Source organism: Rhinopithecus roxellana, chromosome 8 (assembly GCF_007565055.1).
Source record: "Rhinopithecus roxellana isolate Shanxi Qingling chromosome 8, ASM756505v1, whole genome shotgun sequence".
Lineage (NCBI taxonomy): Eukaryota > Metazoa > Chordata > Mammalia > Primates > Cercopithecidae > Rhinopithecus > Rhinopithecus roxellana.
Genome location: NC_044556.1, coordinates 137749619 through 137761664, shown reverse-complemented (window position 1 = coordinate 137761664; position 12046 = coordinate 137749619).

Below are 12046 nucleotides of genomic sequence, written 5' to 3'. Positions count from 1 at the left end.
TTTCCCAGACTCCTAGGAATTGCAGTAGTATTTAGTTAATTGATGGGTTTTCCATTTTCTTGAGACAATTATGCAGTCTGCAAAAATGATAATTTTATTTGCTATTTTCTTCTTTGTTTCTGTTTCTCTCCTGAAATAGAACACACAACACCACTACTACGTGATATGAGGACAGCAGTAATGCTTAGCTTGCCCAGCCTTAATCATCATGCTTTAGGAGCACATATGCAAAATGCTTGGCTGTTTGAGGTAAATTTATTTACCATGTTAAGGAAGTAGTTATCATTCTTAGTGCAGGAAGAGTTAACCAGAATTATTGCTGTATTTTACCCATTATCAGATTTTTTTTTTTACTTTAGTCTACTAACAGATGAAATATACTAATAGGATTTCAAATATGAAGTAATTGCAACATTTATAGGATAAAATACATTATTTTGAATAATATTTTTAATGTACTGCTGAATTGCTCTTATTTACATTTGTTTTAGGGTTTATGTGTGAGATTGGTTCATTTTCAGCATAATAATAATATCAGTGCTTGTGATTTACTCTATACAAAGGAAAACAAAGAGATTGCATAATACTTTTCTGAATTGCCTGATCTCTTAACTAGGATGGATGTACTGCTTCATCGTTTTGCTCATATAAATGGATTGCTGTGGAGCTGCTGGTAACCTTTGACATTGTTGATTTTTCCTTGACATTTCAGTATGTGATACAGATTAATGCTACTGTTTTTATGTTCAAAAGACATCATTTGTTACAACAATAAAGTGAAAGTTATTTTCCGTAAAAAAAAAAAATAATGTTTCTAAGTTATTTAAGTGTTTCCAACTTCGCACAGAGTTTAAAGGAATGAAAATTTCCTGAGATTCACATAATCGAAATGTATAAGCCATAGGGTGAAGAAATAAGTCAACGGACAAAGAGCCGTAGTAAAGAGCAAACAGAGCTAGTGAGGCAAAAACACAAAGTTCAGAAAGAGCATACTTATGATTCCTTTCTCTGTTTGCTCAAAAGATTTATTTTTGAAAGTTTACCATATGTAATTCTCAGTTATCAGTATAAGCTAAAAGTGCAAGTATAACATTTCTAGGGTTCTCTATGGAAAATAAAAAGATGTAAAATAATTAGACCAGGCATGGTGGCTCGCACATGTAATGCCAACACTTTGGGAGGCTGAGGTAAGAGGAGTGCTTGAGCCTGGGAGGTTGAGGCTGCAGTGAGCTGTAATCTTGCCATTGTACTTCAGTCTGGGTGACAGAGCAAGACCCTGTCTCCAAAAAAATAAAAATAAATAAATAATAAAAATAAACAATGGCAACAACAACAAAGATTCAAAAAGGCAACCAAACAAAAAAAACAAAAACCTAAAATAATTTCTAAGAATATAATACTTACTAATATAGTATACAGAAAATTGTACCATAATCATCATTAAGAATGTGAAATTCTATGCTTTTTTTTTTTTTTCAGGTTGAATATCATTATTGACATAGACTGTGATTGGGACAGTACACTTTAAAAGGTGCATATGATCTATTAAATCTGTGCCACCTAAAGTATCAGTCTCTGCTCATTTGTAACGAAGTTTTCAAATGAAATTGATTTTCTAGTAGGCATTTGCATATACAGTCAGATCTTTCCATGCAAAGGATTCAGATATGTTAAGCAGACACATAGAAAAGTTAGAGTTAAAAATTTTAAAAAATATGTATTTTTCTGTTGAAATTTCTATTTAGATCATTTGAAATTTAAATACATGGCTGGGCACGGTGACTCATGCCTGTTACCTCAGGACTTTGGGAGGCTGAGGCAAGCGGATCACTTGAGATCAGGAGTTCAAGACCAGCCTGGTCAACATGATAAAACCCCCTCTCTACTGAAAATACAAGACAGATTAGCCAGGCATGGTGGTGCATGCCTGTAATCCTAGCTACTCAGGAGGCCAAGGTGGGAGGATTGCTTGAATCGAGGAGGCAGAGGTTTCAGTGAGCCGAGATCATGCTACTGCACACTCCAGCCTGGGTGACAGAGGGAGACTCCGTATCAAAAAAAAAAAAAAAAAAAAAAAAAAAAATTAAAAACAAATTTAAATACATTTAAATTATGTTCCATTAGTTTTTCTCTCATGCCCAAATGGGAATGGTATAGAGGTCTGTGATAGAAGTTGTCGCCTTTTTTATTTTTTCATTTATTCCCACAGTTGAAACACTAATGTGCCTATGACTCCCAAATATTTATCTCAAATTCTGACTTTTTCCCTGCTTGCTAGACTCACATAACCTGAATGTCTCATAATTGTATCAAATTTAAGAATTACAAAATACAACTTCACCCCATTAATTACTCTAAAATTGTGTATCTCCCAAAAAGTAGCACCAAAAACTTGTATATCAATTTTTATCTCTTGGTCTTCTTCACTTTCTTATGTACTTGACATATCATAAGGTTGCTTTAATTCTACTTTCTAAACATTTCTCAAATATGTTCACATTTCTCCATCTGCACAACCATTACATTAATCCAAATTACTATGCACTATTACTTGGACGAATAAAATATCACCCTTACTGGCCTTTAAGATTTTGATCTGAACTACCTATGGTCTAGTCCACAAACAAAATTTAGAGCAATCTTTTAAAAGCATCTACAAAATAGCAAAACTAAGTTGTAACATGTTTCTCTCCTCCTTAAAGCTCTTATCCCAATTACCCCAAATGATATCCCAGTTATAGAGATTTGATTATCCCACATTGTATGCTTGTATTAAAATATCACATGTACCCTATAAATAATGTATAATAAAGTATACATAAAAATATAAAAACATATAGTTAGCATCCTAATACACTTTGAATTCCAAACATAGTTTAATCCTACATTGTTCTGCAAGATGTAGCATCCATTTTTGCACCTTCGTTTTATTCCTTACACTAACTTTCCTGGTGACTGAACTCCATTCACCTAACATTGGCCTTTGCATTGTGTTCTAGCCCAGGTCTTTCCCTCAAGGACTTGACTCAGTCACCCCTCTGAATCTTCTGCTAGCTACTCCTTCCCATCCTTCAAGTGCAGCTTAAACCTCATCTCAAAGAAGTCACCCAGGAGTGCTCTCTCAAAAGCATAGTCACACCCTGTTATGTTCTGTTTTCTCTGTTACTATAATCACATTTGTTCTTTTCATTTTACTTACCACAATTAGGAATTAGAACTTTATATATTACTTATTTATCTGTCCTGTATGCTGTTTGTTCAATATAAAGTCCCAGGCCATAAAAACAAAACTAGCTGGGCCAAGAAGATGAAAATCTTAGTTTTCAAAATGTAGGATAGATTTACCTTTACATATGTAATCTTTAGTCAGTAATTTTATTAGTGAATGACTTAAAAATTGTAAGTGTAATTGCAAAAAATTATATGTAATAATTATTAATGCATAAGTAGTTCTCTCAGGAAAAGAATCTTGTTTCAAAAATATTTACTACAGATTTTATAGAACATCAAGCAGAAAATAAAACTGAGTCCTGGCAATAGGGTAAATTTTTAGTTGCCTAATAGAAAGACAAATTGGTGTTTGAATCATATAAAATACAATCATAAATCTTTCTTTGTGACTGAACTTCATCTTATTTAGTGCTTTCCTGTTAGACTACATGGAATATGCCTTTTCTCCTATTCAGAAAAAATTAAAATATTCTCTAGTATTTCTTCTCTACTTTTTCTCATCTGTAAAATGAGATGGTTAAGTAAGATTGGCTAAATAATAAATTACATCTCAAAGCAGAATTGCAAATAAAATGTAACACACTGTAGTTATATTCACTACAAATACCTTGCTTCTCTTTTGCATAGAACAAAGTATTAAATATTCAAGTATTTTTGTAAGGAAAATAACGCATTAAAAAGCCACCAGATCTCATATGTACAACATCATGAATTTTTACAATGCAAAATTTACAAAGAAGGAAAATTTTTCTTACATAGCAAATTATTGACAGATAAGAAGGCTCATGATATACACAACCAGTCACTAATTCCCTTCTAAAGATAAACATTACTTTATTTATATATAGTCCTCAATTCATTTTATCTGTTTTGAAATTTATACAATGGAATTACTCAGAATGAGCTCTGCAACTAACTACTTTTTCTTGGTATTATGCTTGTGAGATTTATGTATTTTGTGTATAGCTGTAGTGCTTAAATTTCATTGCTGTATATTTCATAAATTTATTACAAATTACTTATGTACTCTACCCTGATGGATATGTAGTACATTTCCACGTTTTGCCTCTTATGGATAGTTGTGCTATGAACATTCTTATACATCACTTTTTATGTACAGATGTTGGCACTGCTATAGGTTATACATCTAAGGATGAGATTTTTGTGTTAAAGGGTACAAAAGTGTTCAACTTTAGAAGATACTGCTATACAGATTTCTAAATCAGATGTATTTGTTTACATTGTGATAATCAGTAAATTAAAATTCCAGTCAATTCATTTGATATTATAAGTCTGTTAGGCTCATCATTCTGGTGGATATGTAGAAACCATTATGATTTTAATTTGCATTCATGTGTTTCTTGTTTAGTAACAGTTACTAAAAGTTACTAATAACTTTTTATGAGGCTACAGCCATGTAACTTCCATAGACACATTACAAAATGCTTGTTCCTCTTTTACTTTTTTTTTCCCGTTTAAGTATCTTTTATTCATAGAGTTGTAGGAGTTCTATAAATATAGACTCATTTTTTTGGATATGTGTATTGCAAATAACTTCTCCACCTTATGGCTTACCTTTTTTCCCAATGATATCCTTTGAAAAGGAGTGGGTTCCACCACCTTTAATGCTTAATTGAAGTGTAACATAAATGAAGAAAAAAGGACTATCCTAAAATACAGATCAATATATTTTCACAAAAGAATGCACCCATGTAAATGTCACATAGATTAAAAAAAAAAAATTGCCATCACTTTAAAAGCCTTCTTTCTGCTTGCTTCCAGTCAGTAGCCCCAGAACCTCCTGACCTGCTGTCCTGACTTCTAACAGGATAGATTAGTTTTGTCTGATTATTTGAGAATATCTTAATTTTAATTAAGCTTAATTTATCAGGATTTTTTAAATAGGTAGTACTTTTGTGCTCTACTTAAGAAATCTCTGCCAACTCCCAGGTTATGAAGATCTTATCCTTTAATTTCTTCTATCAGGCCTGTTAATTTTACCTTCATATTAAATCCACAATTTATTGAGAGTTGAGTTTTCTGCATCATGTAGGGTAAGGACCAAGATTTATTTTCTTTTTATATGAATATCTAATTAAATTAGCACCATTTAGTAAGTAGAGCACCCCCTTTCCACTGTGCAATATTCATCTGAAACATAAATTGAATGACCTTATGAGTATCCAGTTTCTGGACTCTCCATTCTGTTGAATTAAAAAGTTTATTCATTCTTACATCTCAATGTTTTAATTATAGTAGCTTTATATTAAGTCTTGATACCTTTTAGTGTACATTTTCCAGCTTTGTTCTTCTTCAAGATTTTCTTAACTACTCTTGGCTCTTTTCATTTACACACAAATTTTAAAATAACTTTGTTAAGTTCCACGAAAATTCTGCTGGAAATATTTATTAAGTTTTTCATGAAGTCATGGATCCTTTTGGTGAGAACTGACATATTGCTATTGTATTGGTAAAGGTTCTCAGAGAAACAGAGCTGATTGGCTATATAGAGAAATAGCTGTCTGTCTGTCTGTCCTCGGGGGGAAAGAGGGGAAGAATGAGAAGGATTTTAAGTAATTGACTTACGTGATAGCAGAGTCTGGTAAGTCAAAAATCTGAAAGGAAGGCTGGCAGGCTGGAGACCCAGGGAAAAGTTGATGCTGCAGCGTGATTCTCAGGAAAATCTGCTGATAAAATCCATTTTTCTCTGGACAGACAGTTTTTTCTCTCTTAAGACCTTCAACTGGTTGAATGAGGCTCATTTACATTATAGAGGGTAATGTACTTTACTGTACTTTACTCAGAGTCTACTGATTTTAATGTCAATCTCACCTATAAAAATACCTTCACAGCAACATGGATACCACTCTTTGACCAAATATGGGTGTACCATGACCTGACCAAGTTAATATATAAAATTAATTATCCTAAGTCCATCCATTGTCAACTTGGCACATCTCCTTAAACCATACACATCTCCTAAACCATACTTGATCTCTAAAATAGAGACAATAACAAGATCATAGTTCCATCTAACATGCTACAGCTATCCTGCATGTAACTGAAAACGCATTAACCCTTTCTCTAGAAGTGGATACAAAGTCCATGAATGACATTCACTCTTCTCTGTAATATCCTTTTTTTTTTTTTTTTTTTTTTTTGAAACGGAGTGTGGCTCTGTCGCCCGGGCTGGAGTGCAATGGCCGGATCTCAGCTCACTGCAAGCTCCGCCTCCTGGGTTTACGCCATTCTCCTGCCTCAGCCTCCCGAGTAGCTGGGACTACAGGCGCCCGCCACCTCGCCCGGCTAGTTTTTTGTATTCTTTAGTAGAGACGGGGTTTCATGGTGTTAGCCAGGATGGTCTCGATCTCCTGACCTCGTGATTCGCCCGTCTCGGCCTCCCAAAGTGCTGGGATTACAGGCTTGAGCCACCGCGCCCGGCCAATATCCTTTAACTTAGTTACTATGATGTGACATTAACAATACTTAAATAATATGGTAAGGAGATGAAAGAGGGAAGAAAGCAAAGATTTTTACTTAATGTGCACACATATATACATACAAAACAAATATATTCATAACAAAATGAGGAAGAAACACCCATAACAATGACAGTCCTTGTTTTTGTAACTGGTCATGTGATTGTTACTGATATTTATAATTACTCTCTGCCACTAGCCATCTTGTATTCTCTTTGTTCTCAGAAGCATTCAGCTGGTTGTGATTCTTTACATGTACTTTTTAGTTATCTATTCATTATCAATTTGTAACATAGTTCTCTAGCCAGAGAAAACATTGAATTATTTTTTATCATTTGAAATTTGTTGAGTCTTGATTTATGGTCTAACAGAGATTTGGTTTTAGAAAACATTCCATGGGTACTTGAAAAGAATGTGTTCTGTCATTGTTAGACATGGTATTTTTACCTAACACTATTAGATAAAGTTTGTTAATTTCATTGTCCAAATCTTCTGCATACTTATTTTTGTCTGTTCTATTAGTAATCAAAGAGGTATTACAGAACAGAGATCTCTCATTTTGATTAGAAGTTTGTGCATTTTTCCTTTCTGTATTTTCACATTTCATCATTCTGTTAGTTTTTGGTTTGCATGCATTGAAACTATATTATTAAGTATATAGGAATTTAAAATTGTTATTACTTTAGGTAAGAATGTTCCTCCTTATCTGTTATTAGAAAGAACGCTCTTCGTAAAGTCTACTTTATCTTGTGTATTGTAGCTACATTAGAAATTTTGCTTTTATTAGTTTTGTATGGCATATTTTTCCATTCTCTTATTTTTGATCTTTATGTGCCCTTACATTTAAAGTAATTTTTCCTCTAAGCAGCATATAGTTAGGTTTAATTTATCCAATATTAGCCGAATCTTTTTTTTTTTAATATTAGCATTCAATGTAATCACTGATGTATTTGGGTTTGCAACTACATTTTACTCTTTTATTTGACTAAAATGTTTTCATTTCTCTTTTCTCTTACTGTTTTGTTTTTCTTGATTCATGAAGTTTTTATTATTCTGCTTTTCTCTTCAAATTGGCTGTTAGCTATATATTTATTTTACCACTTTTTGATTGACTATTATCCTACAGATATTAAGACACTGTAACATTAAATCTTAAATCACTCAACTTCCTGTCTCTTCTGTGCTCACTCTACTCATTCATCATGTCTATCTGTTCAACTATTGGAATTTCTGAGTTAGCACAAATTTCCTGTCAATACTTAGAATGAATAAACTTCTATCAAGTGATTACAGTTTTTCATTGTGCATTCAATATCATATTTGAGTATCTTTTCACTGCTAAAAATGCAATAAATTCAAATTGATATGTAAGAAGTGTTTAAAAATGATGTTTATATAACAAATTCTAACTTTCTCATTGTTAATAATAGCTTAATATTAATTACCTTTATTATATAGAGTTAAAAATAAAATAGAACACTGGACTACTCAAAAGTCATTACATGCTTATCAAAAAATGTGAGTGCTGTCATATGATTAATCCCATACACATAACATTGTCATGCTTAAGTGAAACTTCCCATCTTGAGTAAATAATTTCCTTCAGTAAAACAATAAAAAACATCTAATTTTAACGTGGTTAATTTTTTGTTTACTCGATTTCAATAAAAATCCAATTGATTTTATTTGTTTTCACATAAGTACCCAGGTTTATTAATTTTCTAGTGACTCTTTTTAACACATTTACCAAGTTTATCCCAGTTCAACCTATTATCAGCAAAGCACAAGAGTGATCTTTTCAATGAAGTAAGTCATCTCCCTTCATTTGCCTGCTTTAAGCACTTCAAACATTTCCTACTGACTTTAATGTATCATGCTTTTGGTACAAAGTTATTCACCATGTGTTCAGATACTTTTCACATTGCTGTTTTCTTAGATAGCTCCTGTCTTCCTTCTAGACTCTGCTATATTACCTTTCTCCTGCCTAACAGATGTAGTTATTTTCTATTCTGTCACTTTCTATTCCACAGTCCTAAATTGTTATTCACAGCATTTTACAAAATTTACAAATGTACTGATTTCTAGTTTGCATATTTGATGTGTATCATGCACAGTATTATGAATGCAGGTATTGAATTGTTTTGTTAACACATATATGTATGTATGTATACAACCTAACGTAGCACCAGACACATAGACATAAGCAAATTATTTTTGAGCTCTTTGGAAAAGTGAAGGCTGGAGATTATACTTTTAAAACCATCACCGTGATACCTAAAATATTGGGATCAGATGAGCTAGTTTAAAAGATGGTATAACATGAAGTAAATACAGAGAGCTGAGACTCACTGTGGCCTTATTCTTTGATTAGGGTAGGTAAGAGTTAATAAGGTCAAAATTGCATGTATATTTACTCAAAAATAGTTCATTCTATTTTTGTCCTCATAAGTAAATATATAGAAACTCTTATTTGGAAAAACTGAGACATCTACAAAGAATTTGTTGACCATCTTTCAAATGATTGCTTAATTAACTAATGGCCATTATTTTTATTACAATATTTATTTAGTATACCACCTGATGCAATAATGCAGTATTTGCTAACTATGTGAGTTAGGATAAAGTTCAGTTACTAAGTAACCGATTAAGAGACCTTAATAATATAGCACATTTTTGTGCTATAGCACTAATGGCAAAGTCATTAGTCACCCTCTTTTTACCTTTCTGCTTCACTATCCTCAAGGTCTTCTATGATTTAGGTTGGATACCAGAACTCCAGGGTTACTAAAAGAAAAGGGGGAGAAAAGAAAGTAAAAATACTCATGTTCCAGATAAAGTTTTAAGGAGCTTTACTTGAATCCTTACCCAGTAACATCTTACATCTCATTGTTGACTCCTGACTACAACAAATACTGAAAAATGTAATTCTTTAGCTAGGAGTTTGCCACATAAATAAATAAATAAAACAGAAACTCAGGTTCTAGTAAAAACTAAGATGGGTAGAAGGGTAAACTAGACATACGACAGAAAAATAACAGTATCATGTGTGTAACACCTAATGATTTTGAATGATGTCACTTTACAAGTATTTATATATAAAACTCCATACTTCTGTCAAATAGAAATATTTTCTCAGATGGCGAGAGCTAAAAATATGCTGCTTATTAAACGAAATCCAGTAACTATTTTATTTTAAGATTTTACCATTAATTTAGTATTATTTTCAAGTTAGATGTGAATTACAATTGCATTTATAATCTTATATTTGTCGATTATTATATATTTAAAACTGTTTTTTCCCAACGTATTAAATTTATTTTACTCTTACTTTGACCTCATGGGCTTCTGTCTAATGGTGGTGGGGAAGAAATTTACACTTCAAATAGTTTCATCATTTAGCAATTTTTAAAAATCCAAGAGTTGAAGCTGTTTTAGAAGATCACTGTAATAGGCTCAGGAAAGTGCATGCATAGAGTAGTTTATCTGGCATACTGTGTACCAAGTAGTACATTTATTTAACTTCTCAGCAGTTCATTGGCATTTTGGTGAAAAGAGGTGAGGGAGGCTATTTAATTAACCTCAAATATTTCATTGGCATAAGAAACTGGATCATCTGCCAGAATCATTAGCAATTTATAAGCTGAGTTCAGCAGCAAATGGTCATAAATTCAATCACATGTAACCTTTCCAGTAAATGACACCAGTCAATTGAAATTTATTATGGGGGAAATCACAGACTTTGACATTCACACTAAATACCTAGAGCATTAAGATTCCACTTGCCAGAACCCCAGATATCACTTTGTAGATTATGTTCAGAATTTTAAAATGCAGAAATGATGAATAAGAACTGAGCAGTTCCTCTGAGTGTCATCAGGAAATACAAGAGTTTCAATATTTGATAATACTTCATTTTCTTCAATAGGACAAACTTATACTGTGGGACCTAGAATGGTAACTGTGATTACTGAACGGTAAGTGTCATAAAACATTGGTGAGTACATTTTGGTATAGTGTAGAGTCTGGTGAGGGAGCTTGTTTGGCAAGTTTCCATTAGGTACTCATGATGAATCACCTGAAACAGCAATCAAATTTCATTTTCTGCATCTTTAGTGGTAATTTGAGGTTATACTTAAATAGAGTGTAATTGATTTTAGAAACTTGATTAAATTATCAATAGCCTGGTATAAATATAGCCTGAATGATTTTAAATTAAGAATACGTTTGTTTTATAATCTTGGGAATGTTGGAAAAGTGAAGAAGGAGAATAACCGGAGGATTACATCTGTAAGATATTAAGAACATTCAATATCAGTTATTTGATGCACACACTAATATGATCATTCTAATTTGTTAAATTCAATACACTGCCAAACTGCTTCATCAAGTTTAACTTTTCTAGTAAATGACAGAAGCTAATCATTATTTACTAGGTGAGAACAAAGTGCTGTGACAATCACGATTAAGTGTGTTTTCCAAATGTGAGATTTCACTTAGTAGATAGGGCAATCAGTTTTTGTGACACAGAGTTAGTGAATAAACACTAATAGAATTTTAGGATGACTTTCACGTGCATCATATGGCAAAAATTTAAAGTTGTTTTGGAAGTAAATCTTGCATCATTACACAATATCTGAAATTCCAGTGAAATAGCACAAAAATTGTATATAAATATTGGTCATTATAGAATTTATTCAAGCTGATGTTTTAGAGGAACAGTTCAGAGTAAAATTTCATTAGCAATAAAACCACAGACAGCCTTATAACTAAGTTAGATGCATATTTTCAATTAAAAAGACATAATTAATATACAGAAAAACCATTTTAGCTATGAGTTGTATATCTGTACCCATTTTACTTTTTCTTGCTGAAGTTAAAACATATTTTCAATAGAATAAATATTTGGAAATTTACTTTTTTACTGAAAGGAATTTTGACAATAACGATATTTTTATTTAAATATATTTCATCTTTAAAATATGAAAAAGTAACACTGTCATAAAAACTGCATGAACACATATTTTGGAAATTGAGATTATATGCTGACTTTGTTCCACACGAGAAGACAGTAATTCAGTGATTGGTTCCCAGGGTTAACCCAAAGCAATTCATACCACAAAACATGTTACACACCCAAGCGCCTAAACTTAGTGACATAAAACAATGTTCTTTTTATTTGTAATTGTTTTGGTCAGTCAAATTTTTTTTGTATGTCTTGACCAACACATTTGATCTATACTGGGCTCTTTTATGCATCTATAGACTCAGTTGGCAGTTTGACTGGCAGATCTAGTTTAAGGTGATATTCTATAATTGCCATACTCATATCTGACATA